This window comes from Miscanthus floridulus, chromosome 1 (assembly GCF_019320115.1).
Source record: "Miscanthus floridulus cultivar M001 chromosome 1, ASM1932011v1, whole genome shotgun sequence".
In the NCBI taxonomy this organism is placed as follows: Eukaryota; Viridiplantae; Streptophyta; class Magnoliopsida; order Poales; family Poaceae; genus Miscanthus; species Miscanthus floridulus.
This window is the reverse complement of record NC_089580.1, coordinates 1,138,197-1,154,273: the sequence shown is the minus strand read 5'-3', so window position 1 is coordinate 1,154,273 and position 16,077 is coordinate 1,138,197. Positions and strand designations below refer to the sequence as shown.

Below are 16,077 nucleotides of genomic sequence, written 5' to 3'. Positions count from 1 at the left end.
ACCCCCGACGCACTCCATGACGAGGCGGAGCTCCGTGGTGGCCGGATCGCGCACGAGGCCGTGGACGTCGACGATGAACGGGTGGCCCCCACACGCCTCGTGGAGGCGCGCCTCCCGCAGCAGCTCCTCGGGACCGCCGCCGTCGGGCTCGGTGATGCGCTTGATGGCGACGGTCTCGCCGGTGACGCGGTGCCGCGCCTTGGCGACGGCGCCGAAGGCGCCCTTGCCGAGGCAGCACATCTCCTCGTAGTCGTCCGTGCTGCCGAAGGCGTCGACGCGGCTCCTCTTGTTGTAGGTCGTCGCCCCCGGCGCCCGGACGACTCACTCCCGTCGCCGGCGTAGCGCTGCCGGGTGAAGAAGTGGCAGATCCCGCTGCCTGCTCCGTAGTCGGTGGCAAGCGTGGCCGCGGCGAGACGTCCGCGTAGTGGAAGACGAAGCCCGCAGCAGAAGGATGCTCCATCTCGGCTGGATCGAGGAGGACTAGCTGGAGGACGGCGTCCGAGCGATCTGGGCTCTGGGCGGCGGAGTAGGAGGGGGGTTTTATTGGCGAGTCTGTTAGGGCCCGTTCGTTTCTTAGGGATTCATGACCTGTCCAGCTGTCCTACCGAGATTGCTTTGTTAATTTATATAGCATATTATAAAATGGAACAATTCCGGATGGATTTCATCCTAACCGAACAAACCCTTATCAGTTACGGGTACGGGTACGTATCCGACACGCTAAAAATTAGTGGAAAAAATTAGTTGGTTTTAACGTGTTTGTGCTTCCATGCTTCTGGCCCCAGCCACGTCCATGCGCGCGCAAGACAACCGGTCTTCTTACAAAATTCCGGATTGATGTGGTGGATTTCAGCCGATCTAGGAAGCTTGTCTATGAGTCTTTTCGGCTCTGCTCCATCAATTTTCATAGAGCAGCTTTACTATGGAGTTTCTAGAGCAAGTGATCCTATTTGGCACGCAGGTTAGTTTCAACTCTAGAACACGAGGTTTCTCTAAGAAGGGTCTAATATGCCCCTGAATGATGTTTGGTGTATGTTTTGATATATGCGGAGCATGTGCAACTGAATTATTTTTACCAATTCAAATACGATGTAAATATTATTATTGGGAAAGTAGTCCCAGCAGTTTAAGTACCAGGATGTTTCCACATAGGCGAAGGTTCATCCAATAAGGATAACAAAGCACATGACATAATTAGGGTTTCCTTGGTGGTTCTCTCTCTTTACATGGGGTTTGCTCCCCTTTTATAGTTCACTATACAAAGTAAAGTTTTACATCTATACCCTGCGATTAGCAAAGCATATTCTAGGGATATACCCATACACTAGCAAGCCCTTGGGGGTATCTTAGGTCTTCTCCCTCCTTGTGCTCGCCTCATGGGCCTTTGCTCTGAGCCCACTGGAGGCCCAGCGGTTACGTGGCACGTACCACCTCTGGAAGCCCTGCCTGTGTGCTGCGAAGGGCTTGGCCATAGTGCGGGTCGAGATGGCGGACTAGAGGGGGGTGAATAGTCCTTTCTAAAATTAACGTGCCGGCTTACCGAAACAAATGCGGAATGAATTAAAATAAATCGGTCTAGCTCACGACTACACATCTCGCAGTTCAAGCCACACCTTACAAAGGATCCATACAATAGGCAAACAAAGGATGTCGGGCTCAGCTAGAGCTCACCAATAACAATTCTAACTTGCAAAGGTCATCACAAACATATGCCAACTAGTACTTCAAGCAACCGGGAGAGCTCCTACACAACTAGTGATGCAAACGCGACAAAGCCCCCTTAAGCTCACATAGCAATGCTCAATAAACAAAGGGCTACACAGTAATTAGAGGAGGCAAATTATTACTAGCTATATAAACTAAGCAATTGAATACAACAAGGCTACTCAAGCAAATTAGTTGCGCAAGGGAGACTACTATATGCTACACAAGCAAGAAGGTAACTAGCAAGCTATACAAGCTAACTATTACAAGAGCATTTACCACAAAGCATAATATATAAAAGTAAGTACAAGCTTGTGTAAAGGGGATATGCAAACCAAACATCAGAAAGACAAGGATGACACGGGTGATTTTTCTCCCAAGGTTCAATGTTTACCAACACGCTAGTTCCCATTTGTCGACCGCCACACTGGTGGGACGGGGGCTAATTGACATCATCCACCATGCCCACACGTTGGGCCCGCACAGAAACCTACCCCAAAAGTGAGGGTTAGCTCAATGACACCGCATCATTTCTTGCATGCTCACGATGGAAACTGCCACCAAGCCATCTAGGAGGTGGCAACCTCCAACAGTAACAAGCACCACCGGCTTGCAACTCAAACACCTAGTGCCACTCTATGCAATCTCACATGCATGAATCGCACTAGAATCACTCACTCGCAATCGATTCGCACTCTTGCAAGCAACAAGCGAGTTAGAGGGCATCCAAACACTCTTACACAAGCACATAGGCATGAGGTTTCTCAGCAACCAGCCCAAGGCTGGCCATGCAGTGCTCTATTTATAACTCCATGAACAAATAGCCGTTACCCCTTCACTGGACGAAATTCGCACTGACCGGACACGTCCGGTCGCATCGTCCGGTCATTGTACCGCCTCCATGTGGCACTGCCATTTCAAATAGCCGTTGCCACCAACGGCTAACTCGCTTGCGCGCCTAACAACATGATCGGACGCAACGCATGGAAAAACACCGAAACACAGGTGAGGTAGCGTCAGGTCGAGTCTAGAGAGCTCCCAGAGCGGCTCTGGACCGACCGGATGCGTCGCGGTCCTCATGGCCGGACGCCCCCCAGTATCAGGTCACCCACGAACACATGTGCCAACTCTTCTGACTGGACACGACGCTTCCCAGAGTCCGGTCACGATCAAAATCCACACCGAGAGGTCTAGGGCATGACCTGACGCGCCAGATCGCACGTGAACGGATGTAGCCCAGCGTCCGGTCATCCCTGCATCAACTGATCACGCCTAGGCCAAATACCGGACGCGTCTGTTCCAAACCGGATGCATCCGGTCACGTCTGCAACACTTGCCCGAGCCTGAGTGACACACCGAACGCGTTTGGCCCCTATGTCGGACGTGTCCGGTCACCCTATGACCAGCGCAAACAACTCCATTTCTTCGCCAACTTCTTCTCCTTTGCAAATGTGCCAACACCACCAAGTGTTCACCATCTTGTGCGTGTGTGTTAGCTTTTCACAAATATTTCACAAAGGTTTAGTCACTCAATTCACCACGCCACTCGATCTTAGTAACGATGCAAAGTTAGATCACTTGAGTGGCACTAGATGACTATTGGCATTTCTTAGCATCACTCTTTACTAAGTTGTCATCCCTAGCAATGATGCCAGAAATGTATTGTTGGTAATTATTAATAACACTTGTACATTTAGGATAAATTGTATATTGAATTAATCCGCAAACGCACAGATAATATACCACTGTAGCATTTTACCTGAGAGTATATACCAGGTTATCGTTATTTATTTTTCCACAGGGAGGAGCGATGGGGTGGCTAGAGATATTGTCAAATATGCATACTTATGATAAGATCATCAACTCTCATGCTTTAACAGGGGTAAGCCAAATGATAAATAAATGATAAGTGTAAAGCATTGATGATATTCTAGAGATAGAAATAGATGCTCATAAATGTAGTATGGTTAGGCAGGAGATTAATTAAGAGAAAAGATTCCTAAGTCATTTCTTATTTACTAAGTCTTTTGTAGACTCTAGTATATACACTTTCATCTATAGCATAACTAGCTTTGTATCTATGCATAAGGAACATTACAAAGGAAGATAAGAACAGAGCTTGTCTCCCTTCGCAACCGGGTTCTACTTGTTCTACAAACGGGGAGTAGACTACAAAGGACTCAACGAGAATGTCACACTCCGATCTACCATGTGGCCCGGAGTGTAGAGTGCATCCGTAGGTAAACAATATTTAAGCACCACGCTTACATAATGTCTACCACTTAACTCACTCGAGTATTGAGTTAAGTGCTTTGCGAACATATGCATAAATTCATCATTAGTCATGACTATATCAAGTATATTATCAAAGCAAACTAGGAACATAATAAATAGAAACATAGTATTGAAGTAGCACAAAGTCAAAAAAAAAAATAGAGGGATACAATGGCTTTACCAGCCTCCAGACAACGAATCCGGGCGCCTACTTGTTGTACGAGACCAATAGCCTCTTGGGCGCCTACTAAGCATGAAGTTGGGCAAGGCTAACGAAGTTCTTGGTAGTCGTATCATCGTTCTCTTCCTCGCTAGTGAAAATTATTGCCATCAAAAGGTTCCATCTCAGGGGCTACAAGCGAAACAAGGGAGCATCCAACGGACTCACAGAAGAATTTGGAACCCTTCCTCCAGTAGATGTGGACATGTGTATCCAAGAATCGTTGACTACGCAGGAAGAGCAAAATCTCATGCCACAATCTATTGACATCCACATGTTTTATCTGGCTCCGCAAACATTACACCTTGTGAGATCCAACGGCTATTTAGTTTAACTGTGATATATTTTTAACACCCTGATCCTAACCAAGACATATTTATTCTTTTGTTTATAGAACTATAATCTATGTCTCCCTTTAGGTTCTTTACTTAATAAATGATATAGTAAACCATTAAATAATTATTAAATTATTGATTATTGAGTGTTGATCACAAGAGTATGTTGATCGATATGATGAATGCTAAATAATGTGTTGTAACTGATGGTTCCGAACAGGACAGAGAGAGAGGAGGAGAGAGAGCTCAACAGTGGAGAGGGACGCACTAGGGTTTTGAATAAGTGGAAATGAGTAGGAGGTGAGTCCCTTTCCCTCATGCCCTTAGGCACTTATATAGACAATGGCTACTTACAAGTGGCCCCTTGGTGGGGTTGGATTTGGATTTACATAATACTATGCTAGCTGCTAGTGGGCCTCTTCTAGGGGGAGATTTGGCCCATATATATCATGGGATCCCGCAACAGTAGTCCCTCTCAACTATTGGGTTATGGATGGTACAACATGTCCTAATAGATTCTCATACTAGACGAGGCGCAAATAGATCTCAAACCTTGGTCACGAGGATCACCCTTCGCCAACCTACGTGTGCGCCTCACTAAAAACTCCATCCCAAAAACCCCATGGGAAAAAAGGGCATGGAGAAAAGAGCACACACATGACTCTAGTCTATACAAGTGCTAACTTAGGAAGCCACTAACTCCAAGTGCCTCCGATGTCGATCTCCACGGTATCTTCATATTAGGGCTTCAGCTTCCTTGGGTGCTTCTATGGCATGGATTGTTAGCTTCGCTTGACACACAGGTCTTTGCCTCTGGGAGCTTCTCAATGTGCAGATCTTTCCTCTGGGACCTTCACATTGTGTATATCTTAATCTCTGGTCTAGGACCTTCTCTGTGTGCAGATCTTCACCTTCGGGACCTTCTCATCTGAGACTTCACGTGGAGACACACCTTTACTTCATGAATAAGTGTAGTCATCGTAGTTGACGTACTTGAAGTAGTCATAGCCGAAGGTTGTTGTGAAGCCTCCAAATCTTCTCTCATGAGCGTCGAGCAAAGGACTTCACCCTCTAGAGTGTCAGGTCCTCTAGTATTCTCCCCTAGCTCCTCTTGGCTGGCGCTTGTGACCAAATATTCAGTTGTGCATGTACGTTGTAGTTGACTTAGTCACAGTAGCCATAGTAGCATAAGTAGATTTCTAGACCAAACTTGTTGGTGAGCCCCTCAATCCAAAGTGGTCGAGGAAGATGAAGTAGACCTCGGTGCTGAACGAGTTGATGTAGCCCCTCAAACTAGGCGATGAAGGCAAGTTGTCATAAACATTGATGCCAAAGGTGTTGACAAAGGCTCTCAAGCCGTTGTAGTGGCCAAAGATGATAGTGAAGCCTCTTTCTGCCGATGTGTTGGTGAAGACGAGTCATCGTAGTCACCGAAGATGATGTTGGCGAAGCCCCTCATGCTAAAGTGTAGGCAAAGGCGAGTCGTCTAAATGCTGAAGAAGTTAGTGAAGGCACTCGTGAGGCATTGTTGGGTGTAGATGCTAAAGATATCAGCAAAGCCCCTCGTGCTGAAGTTTTGGCGGAGGCAAGTTGTTTTAGTCACCGAAGATATTGACGAAGATACGTATTGTCGGTGTTGACTCCGGAGATGTAGGAGAAGCCCCTCTGTTGCGTCAAAGGTTAGTCATTGCAGTCGTCAAAGATGATGGTGAGGCCCCTCACGTGAAAGTGTTGGCATGGGTGAGTCGTTGTAGTCACTGAAGTGTTGGCGAAGCCCCTCCTACTTAAGTGTTCACAGGAGCGATGCTAGGGGAGCGCATGAGGTATATGGGCCAAGTCTCCTTCTAGAAGAGGCCCAACTAGTAGCTAGAGTAGTGTCATGTGAAATCCAACCTCACCAAGGGGTCAATTGTAAATAGCCATTGCCTATATAAGTGCCCAAGGGCATCAGGGCAAGGGACCTCTCCTCTAAGCCTGGACACATTACCCGTTACCCATTACCCAAACCCGAAATACCCAGACCTGGATCCAAAATACCGATCACTAATTCAGATACCAACTCTGGAAACCCAAAATTATTTTGGGTAATTCGGGGTTACATGCCTAGGTACCCAAACTACCAATATAACCCAAATTTTAACTAAGGCCATCGCAAACTCTCTCAGTCCGCCCTTTTGTCTTCACGGGCATCCAGCCAAGCCCACTAGCAAGCCAGGCCACCGAGTCTCCCCGTGCGTGGCCAGAAAACATAAACAACACAGAAAAACCTCCCCGTGTGTCTACTCGCGGTAATTGCCTCGCGACTCGCAACTTCACGAGGGGAGACATGCACCGCCACCCCACAAACGCCGCCCTCTTGGCTCTTGCCACGACGCCGCGCGCCAACCACACCGCCAGCCCCCCGATGACTGACCTCCCGCCACGCGACAACGTCACTCGCTATTGCGAGGTGCCCTACTACCTTCACTCACCGCTCAGCCACTGCCAGACACCCTGACGCCCTTACCGACCGCCGTGCTGCCATCACCGGCCGTGAGCTGCATCACCCTCACCCGTCGGCTGTACTAATGTTTATAATTCTGGGTATAACGAGTATTACCCGAACCCAAAATATTGAGTACCCGAAAATTCGGGTAATGCTATTTTGGGACGAACATCGGGTACCATTTTTTAAAACCCAAATTTCTCAAAACCCGAATTGCCCAACCCGAATTTTTTGGGTAACCCGAATGCCTAGGCTTGCTCTCCTCCCGCTCATTTCCACTTGTTCAAAATTGTATTGTGTCCCCTCTTCACCATCGAGCTTTCTGCTCCCCTCTCTCTCTTATTCAGAACTGACAGTTCAACACAATGGACTTGGAAACATATTGTCCTAGATATTCATATATTTGAGTATTTGTGTTCATAATTTTTGTGTCTATTTAAATGTTTATGTGGAAGACTAAGCCCGCACAAGGATGGCAGTGCTCCATCTCGGCAGGATCGAGGGCAGGAGGATGGCATTCCGATCCGAGCGATCTAGGATTGGCCAAGAGTTTCAGGGCTACGTATACAATCCAATAGGTTCAAAAATACGTAAATTAGTTGGTTTAAACAAGCTAGTTAGTTAATAACTAAGTTATGTTTGCATTAGCTAGAGCTAATTACTAATTTTGACTAAAAATTCGCTCAAATTAGTGAGGTTAGCTAGCTAGTGACCTAATTACTAGTTGTAGGCTTGGCAAAAAAAAGTTAACCGACCTATTAGCCTCCTACTTGGATGTGCTAGCAATAAAAATTAACGGCTAACAATTAGTCATATACATCCAAACTGGCAGCTTGTTGGAGGATTGGCTAAGAAATAAGCCCATCTATTCACACACACCGTTTAGATGGGTTAGGGCTAAAATTAGTCGGCTAACAATTAAAATATATTTGGGTCCCATGGTCTAAATGTTAGCTAGCTAAGGTTAAAGGCTAAACTCATGCGTTTGATACGAACATGGGAGCCAGGGCTCCTAGCCACGACCCACGGTGTAGTGTTGGGCGTGGCCTTAAAACACTTGTACCGTATCCTTAAAATGATATTTGAAGTTTCTGTGTCCTCATCGAGCATTGCTTTATACTTCCTCCATCCCAAAACAAGTGTCATTTTCACTTTTCGAAAAGTTAGACATTTTTAACTTTGACGAAATATATATAAGAAAATATTAATATTTATGATACATAATTAGTATCATTAGATGAATTGTTGAATATGTTTTTATATAAATTTATTTTGAGATATAAATGTTGTTAGTATTCTCTACAAATCTAGTTAAAGTTAAAAAAAATAATTAGCACACATCGTATAGCTACATTTATTTTGGAAATGGAGGACGTTCCACGAAGCGAGGTTTGATAAAACATTCCAGCTGATCAATGTATAGGCATCCACGCCCGATCAATCGAAAAATCATTTCACTACGCTCACAGTGCTTCTCCGGTGGAAAGGCACGAGAAATGGAATTATTTGCTAGAAGGCCCGCTCTATCCGATGTCTACACACACTGCAGAAAAAATAAAACATAAGCATCAGTGATGACTGATGATAAATAATTTGTGGAGCACAGCCTGAAACCGGAGAAGCGAGCACTTGTGGCGGGTGATCTAACACTAATTGACTTGGTGACTTTGGTGGGCTATTTCAATATGCTGGAAAGTAGCATATCTTTTGGAATTGAAACCATTAGCTGGTTCAATTTACTCACACAATCCCCAACTCCAAGAAAATCCAATCTAGTGAAACAACAAAATTTCGATTTCTAAAACTATAATTATCCATATAACTAGTCCTAAATAAGAATTTTTTGAAGAAATGCATGCTTATGCTTTCGCAGTTAGGCATACACATCTCTGCTGCACTAGAGCATTCGAACAAACACATAGTGTGCATGTGCGAATCACAGTGTGCATGTGCGAATCACAAACAAACCTGCAGTGTCCAGGGCTGCTGCGCCTCGCAGATGGAGATGGCCTGCACGAGCGTGGCAGTCACGAGCGCCTCGACGCTCCGGTTCCTGAGGCAGGTCACAGACGAGCAATCCTTGAAGAGCTCGAAAGTGTGGTCGGGTATATCCCTGTTGAACCTGTGTATGGAGGCGACGTCGACGATCTGGAGGTCGGCACAGGCTGTCGACTGAGATGAGCAACCGCAGGTCAGCGGTCAGTCCCCGGCTCTCCCAGCTGAAAGCAAACAGAACATGTGTACATGCTTCCGTTGGAATTTTTTTCCAATTCCATTCCCAGCTTAATTCATTTCCAAAATCGAACCTTTTTTAATGATAGAAGTGGACAGCGCAGTAGTAATCCAACAAAACCAGATAAATCATTAGGAACCATAGCATAGGAAATAATAAATGAGATGGTAGGTTCTTGTAGTTTTTTCATTGCTCATCGCTATGGGTGGAACTTTTACAGTGGGATGTAATCCCGTATGTTCTATTGACAACACACTTTTGATCTTGTTAGTTGTTACATCAAATTCAACGTAGATGTCAGTGGTTATGTCTAACGTTAGTACTCCTGCACTCCAGTATTCAGCAGCAGAAGAGAACGAGTACAGGCTACAGAGTATAACTGTCCGTCCAGTAGTTTCAACTTTCAAGGTTTCGTTCCTCCATGATCGAATGGTCTTCCTTAAACCAGTGTCAGCTATCATTTCCCTGAGACGGAAAAGATTTGGAGTCAGCCAAAACGAGCAAATATTTATTCCTAATCACTAATCAGGCATCAAAATGTGCTAGCATATTCAGGGACACTGTTGTATATCATTTCTTTTCCACACATCAACGCCTAAGATATTTATATCTCACAAGATACAGCACACTCATCAATGTTGCCAGCACGTTACAAAGCGTGTGCAGCCCAAGTTAGTTTAGCCTATCTGCAAAAATGATAACAAAGGACACTCCGAGGCAGAGCTAGAACTCCTATGAGAAGAAAAAAATTATGACACAGAACCAGGATAAATTGCACAAGCAAAAATGTTGAAATCAAATCATACATAATGCTAAAGGTTAATTTCAGTATAGTAGATTACAAATATGTAAAACCAAGCTTACCATAATTTTGGTATTTCTTTGAGAAGTTATATAAGGCTTTCACGATGGCCCCATATTTCAATGATTTCAGTGGCCCCATATAGCGGAACAAGAAATATTAGAGATTTGTCAATTGTGGTGATAAGCCGGAATTATAATGATGATTATTGTATAACAATTTCACAGTTAGGAATATTAATGTCTTGACAAAGAACTTACATAATTTCAGTATACCGTAATCTCCATGAAGGAAAGCCTAAATGGCATCTAGCAGGACCATACATGACAAGAAGATCAGGTTCTGGTCCACCAAAACCTAATGGATGAAGCCAGAACTTAGGTGATGAAGTACTTAAAGCATGATAAATAACTAAATAATAATTTTATGAAATAGAGCATGCAGGAAAGGGTGACTTTGCCAAGTATACCTACAGCTTTCAGCGCACTAGAACTGTCAGCTTCTGTAAATGTTGGTTTCCTTTTGCCATCTCCATGAGTATCACCATTGAAATAAGCTGATCAAAGTAAACTGGCTGCTTTAGCAATACCCTCCTTGCCATTAGAACCAGAAAGACAGTCTACCACTATCTCCCTTTGGCTACAGTGTAGATCTTTGATGTTTGCACCAATGCCCTACATGTTGCAATGAATCATGATAGATATACACAAAAGTAAGATCCTAATATAAAATGGAGTAGCAGAAAGCTCAACAGTGCAGCTTACAAAATCTTCTCCTGCATTAATATCTCTTGAAGCATTCACAGCAGGTTCAAATGATTTCTTCAGGACTCCTATGATGCAACATAGAATAGTGCACGATAATCTTGCACATGCTAGATTCAGTCTACAGGTCCCAAAAGAAAAGATAATTTGTGCACCTGTCAACTAAAACCATCACAAGATGATGTGTAAAGGGAAACAGGGAAGTTAGTTTGTTTTGTTCTGCCCGGGTATTATGACAGTCCAGTAATGTTTATTGAAGTCATTTGATTTCTAATAAACCATATTTATTTTACAGAGAAGGAATGGTAAAACGAACTTCAGACTGAAAACAGCCATACCCTGCAAACTCAAATGCTGAACTCATTGTCTTACCATCGATGTCGTAGAGACATACATACATCACACCCATAGATGAGAGCCAGCATAGCAGTTGCTTGACCTTTGCAGTACTTTTAGCTTCTTTGCTATCTACCACAATAGCCAAGTACTTCAGTCTACCCAGATGAAGATTCTGATACTTCCGCAACAACCCACATGAAATAAAATAGCATTCTAGACTATAAATCAGATGAGACCATAAATTTAAAAAGCTGATTACTAAGTGGGTGATGGTCCACAACAACCCCAAAACAAGATTGATAATAATTGATGGTCTAGACATCTGCACATACAGAAAGAAAAATACAATTTGTCATGCTCTCCCACAGAACACATTAAGGGTTATAGAAATACATCCAAGAGATACAAAAACGTTAGAAACATTTAGATTCTAAAACTTAATGCAATCAAGTAATATGATGTCAACATGCATCAGTGCTGTTCTGGGGTTGCATAACAACAATTGACAAATGTGCAGTTGCCTCATCGCATCATTCATATTGCTAATGTGTCATAATATTCACATAAATCTCAACTCTCAATTGTTAAGCAAACACATGAAAATTGAGGATATGGTTGAGCCTGAAACCTCTGTAATAAACAAATTACTAACTCAGTGCAGATTCCATTATATATCTCACGCTCAGCAAACGATTTCAAGGTTTTGCATCAATTAAAACAGGGTCGCTAATGTTGCCATACTTTGAAGCTTCACAGAGCTGGAAACTTCTGTTTTTTCAGCTAAGGTGATAAAAAATGTAGGATTACAGAACAATTAAACTTTCGGCAAAGGTTATAAGAAATGTGCAAAATAGAACTCATAGAAATCTTATCAAGAAATTAAACTTAAAATAAAAGAAAGCCATATCTTAAGAAGCATGTCTTAAGAAGTATGTATTATTTCTTCTATAAGGTCCCTTCCATTGACTAGATTGAAGCCTCTCCTAAAATCAGTCTTATACAATAAAAGAGCCAAAAGGTGCAAAAATAGCAAAAAAGGAGACCAGTTCATCAGCATATATACATGTGGAGGGGGCTGATTCATGAAGATGGATGCCTCACTAGCCAGAAATGACTCCCTGCACAAGAACAATGAGATAACTATTCTGAAGAAAAGGAGAAATTGGAGGCAGGGCCCATCATACAGCCAACCAGATATATGAATGTTAAAAAATATTGCAAATTGTCTTGAAATTTTCCTTTCACCCTGTCTACTTTCTTCCTCAACAAGAGATCAAAGCAACACTAACACAAACAAACAAGAGAGGCCAGCAAACGGCAAGAGAAAAAAGAGACCTGAGAGTGAGACAAGCAAGAAATCTAACATGGGTTTGCAATCAATGGCAATCGCAGCTGAGCTGAGGAGGGCAGAAGGCTGAGGAGGAAACAATGGAAGCAACAAGAACCAGGTGTGTGTGGCAGTCAAATTAGAGAAGCCTACGTGTGGCCGGGGCTGGACCGCCGGATTAGGCAAAAACTGTAATTGTCACAGGAAGACACATGAGCTGGCGCCTCTATCATATTGACGTGTACCAGTTGACCTGTTGAGTGTGACATCCTTTGTTTTCATAGACTAGAAGAGGCTTCACACAATTCACCTCTCCCTTTCGCTTTCTAAGGTTGTCCACTTATTTTCCTTCTTATTCCTAAAATGCTTTTCAGCTATTTAAGGGTCGCAATGAGGTGGATGCAGCCAGGGGCGGACACAGGGACGTTGTTTACAAATGTACAAGCGATATTTTTTTGCAAAACAATCGAAGTTAGTAGGCATAATACATGCACACTTGTAATTAGATCAGATCCGAATACAAAAAGTAATTTAGGGTTTGGGTGCTCGGTTCCGCACGGCAGGAAGTGAAGACCAAGGGGTGGGCGCACCTGGTGGTACTCGTCGTCGGCGAAGAGCCGGAAGAAGACCTGGCAGTGGCACCTGCCTGCTCGTAGGCCGTGGGCGGCAGCAACCTGGGCACCTGGCGTAGGTCGTCGCCGATGTGGGATAATGGAAGAAGTAAAGGCGTTGCACTTGTAGCATAACCCCAATGCTCGACGGTACGCTTTCACAGCAGCCAGAGCACCAGTTGCTGAAGATGTTGCCGCGGGCTCGGCGGCTGTAGCTTCGCCATGGGCTTCTCGACACGAGGCGGAGGTGGTGGTAGCGGCAGCGCGGTCCGTGGGTGTGGGCTTAGAAGACCACTCAACGGGTGCCGACGAACGGAACGAAGACTGGGCGCCCGATTGGCCAGCCACCTCCTCGTCCACAAGAGCCATGCATAGCACATCGAGTGTTTGTGGTGTAGAAACCAGTATCATAGCTTTGAGGGTCGGGCCGAAGGCCATCACGAGCGCATTGTATAAAACATGGAATCAGTAGAAGCAGAATAAGATTTGAGGCGATCAATTAAAACTAAGAAACACTCGACATAAATATGGAATAATTGACGAATTAATGCTTCCTTCTGATCGCGATCAAATCGATCGTGCAAGGCTTGATAGAAGGTTGTCCTTTGCCAGTGGTTGGAGTGTTTTCGATGGATTCATACCACCTAGCAGCGGCGCCTTCCACATACATGGTTGCGACAGCTAACCCAAAGTGAGAGATCTAACGGTGTACATGGTGAAGTAGCGCTCGCAGCGAGAACGCTAGAGGCGTGGGTTTTCGCCATCGAATTTAGAGAATGGAAGTTTAGGGAGGCGTCCAGTTGGATGTTGGAGGTCATGGGTGTCGTGAGGAGTTGGGTGGCGAGGAGTTGAAAGTGGTGGACGAGGAGGTATGTAGAGCGGAGGGGGGCGCGGTGGATGCGGAGGCAGGTGTGGAGAAGGGTACGGTGGAGCAGGTGGTCGGTGCGGAAGCTGTGGTGTCGAGCGCGGATGAAGGGAGAGGAGGAGGAGGGGGGAGGCGGGTCGGATGGCTTACCCATGATCGGGACGTGAGTCCAGACCGCCCCGGTCCCAAACCCACCATCCCGGTGAGACGATGCATCGCCGTGCCCACTGAGCGCAGATGAAGAAGAGGCGACGACGGTAGGCCATTGAGGCAAAACGTCGAACACCTTAGAGTCGCGACCTTGGGATAGTTTCTGCATCTCGATTCGCAGGTCGTCGACGAGCGCCTCCATCTCTGGGCACCAAGTACCGAGGTCCGCGGCGGCCACCTCGAGGGCGGTGACACGGTCGTCCGCGCTCGTCTTGGAGGGGGTCAATGCGGACGGCCTCCAAATCGGCAACGCGCCGGCCGATGGTGTACGTCGTGTCGGCGCCAGCGAGCTCGATGGAGTCGAGGCGTTTGTCAACGGCGGCGTCGCGGGCGGCGCGGCTAAGCTCGAGATCGGCAAATCGCCGCTCCCACTGCTCGTTGTGCTCGTTGAAACGACGCCCGAACTCCTCCTTCGACTTCTGGATCTCCTCCAGTGCCAACTTGAGATTCGGTTCCATGGCTCCCATAGAGCGTTGGAGACGGGTAAAGTAGGTATGAGGGGGATCGGAGCCCAGGACTCGAACAGAAATCTGATACTAATTGTAAGGAGAAATTACTGGAAAAAGATGAACAGGAAGAACAAAGTAGCGAACGGTGCGATGGCCGGATTTCTCAAAAGCAAAGTTTAGTTTTCTGTCTATCATCCATACCCTCTCCTCTCTCCTTGCCCCTACTTAATACATGGACTAGACTTGCCACATTGGGCCAACGATTCTTGTACTGAGCCGACGCAGTCTCTTGGGTTGGACAGCCAAGCAGCCTCCTCTTCAGCTCCAGGCATGACTTCTTCACCTGTCACGGGCACAGGGCAGGGGCAGGCTTGCTAACACAGTGTTGCTGACGCCGAGGGAGGGAGATCTTATAGCTACAGACCTACAACGGTTCTCTAAACCCAACCCCGATAAGATTGTTTTCCTCGGTCCTTAAATCATAGCCTCACACCCCTTAAATAAAGGGGAGACTCATCCTCCTCCAATCCACTATTTTTCTCATCAGTAATTCGATTTTCTCATTCTGCTGGAAAGAAGACCTTCAAATCCCAAAATATGTTTTGTATCTCCCCAATAACTAGATTTTGTGTTGAAGTTTTCTCCTACTACTGAAGTGCTCTAAGCAGCCGCAACGTGCCGCCCAAAATCGAGAACGCAAATTGTCCATTAAAAAAATACAATTCGTGTCATGTTTTAATGTTTTAGTATCTTAAATTAACTAATTATAAATAAAAGATATCAATATTTATAATATCATTAGATAGATTATGAAATGTATTTTTTAATAAATTGTTTTAGAGCCATAAATATGAATGTCATTTACTGAAAACTTAATCAAACATAAATTACTTTAACTAACACGTAACGTATAGTTGCTGTCGGGTACCTTAGAATGGGGTACCCCAAGCAAACATCAAATGGGTTGCCCCAGTCCCATCTAAAAAATAACGATGATAAAAGCAAAAAGGTAAGTCGTGGGCCCCTCCCCGTCGCGGACCAGGCCCACTGGGTCCTCCTCCTCCTCGCCTCGAGCCCCGAGAAGGAGGTCTCGACATCCTGGCAAGGCTCCCTAGGGAAGGCTTCGGCAGGGAACGCCGTCTCCGCCTCGCCGAGGCTCTCCACAGAAGGCCTCGGCAGGAGGCGCGTTCTCCGTATCGCGCGAGGCCTCTTCGCGCGAAGCCTCGGCAAGGAGCCTGATCCCCGTCTCGCGCGAGGCCCCATTCTCCGTGTCGCTCGAGGCCGGCTCGCCCGCGGTCCGTCGCCCCCCGCCTCGGTCGACCCTCCCGACAGCCGGTCACGTCCCATTAATGTTTTCAACCACCCCCGTGATCTCAGCCGGACAGCGGCTTCAACGTCACAGAAAGACCGACGCGACCCGAAGTCGCATCAACACCATACCGCCAGGACAGGGCAACGG

At 45.8% G+C, this 16,077-nt stretch overlaps 1 pseudogene; it reads right to left on the bottom strand.

Moving 5' to 3' along the window:
- Positions 1-12,591, bottom strand: part of LOC136470794 (uncharacterized) — a 42,449-nt pseudogene extending 29,858 nt beyond the window's left edge.
- Between the last annotated feature and the right edge of the window lie 3,486 nt (positions 12,592-16,077).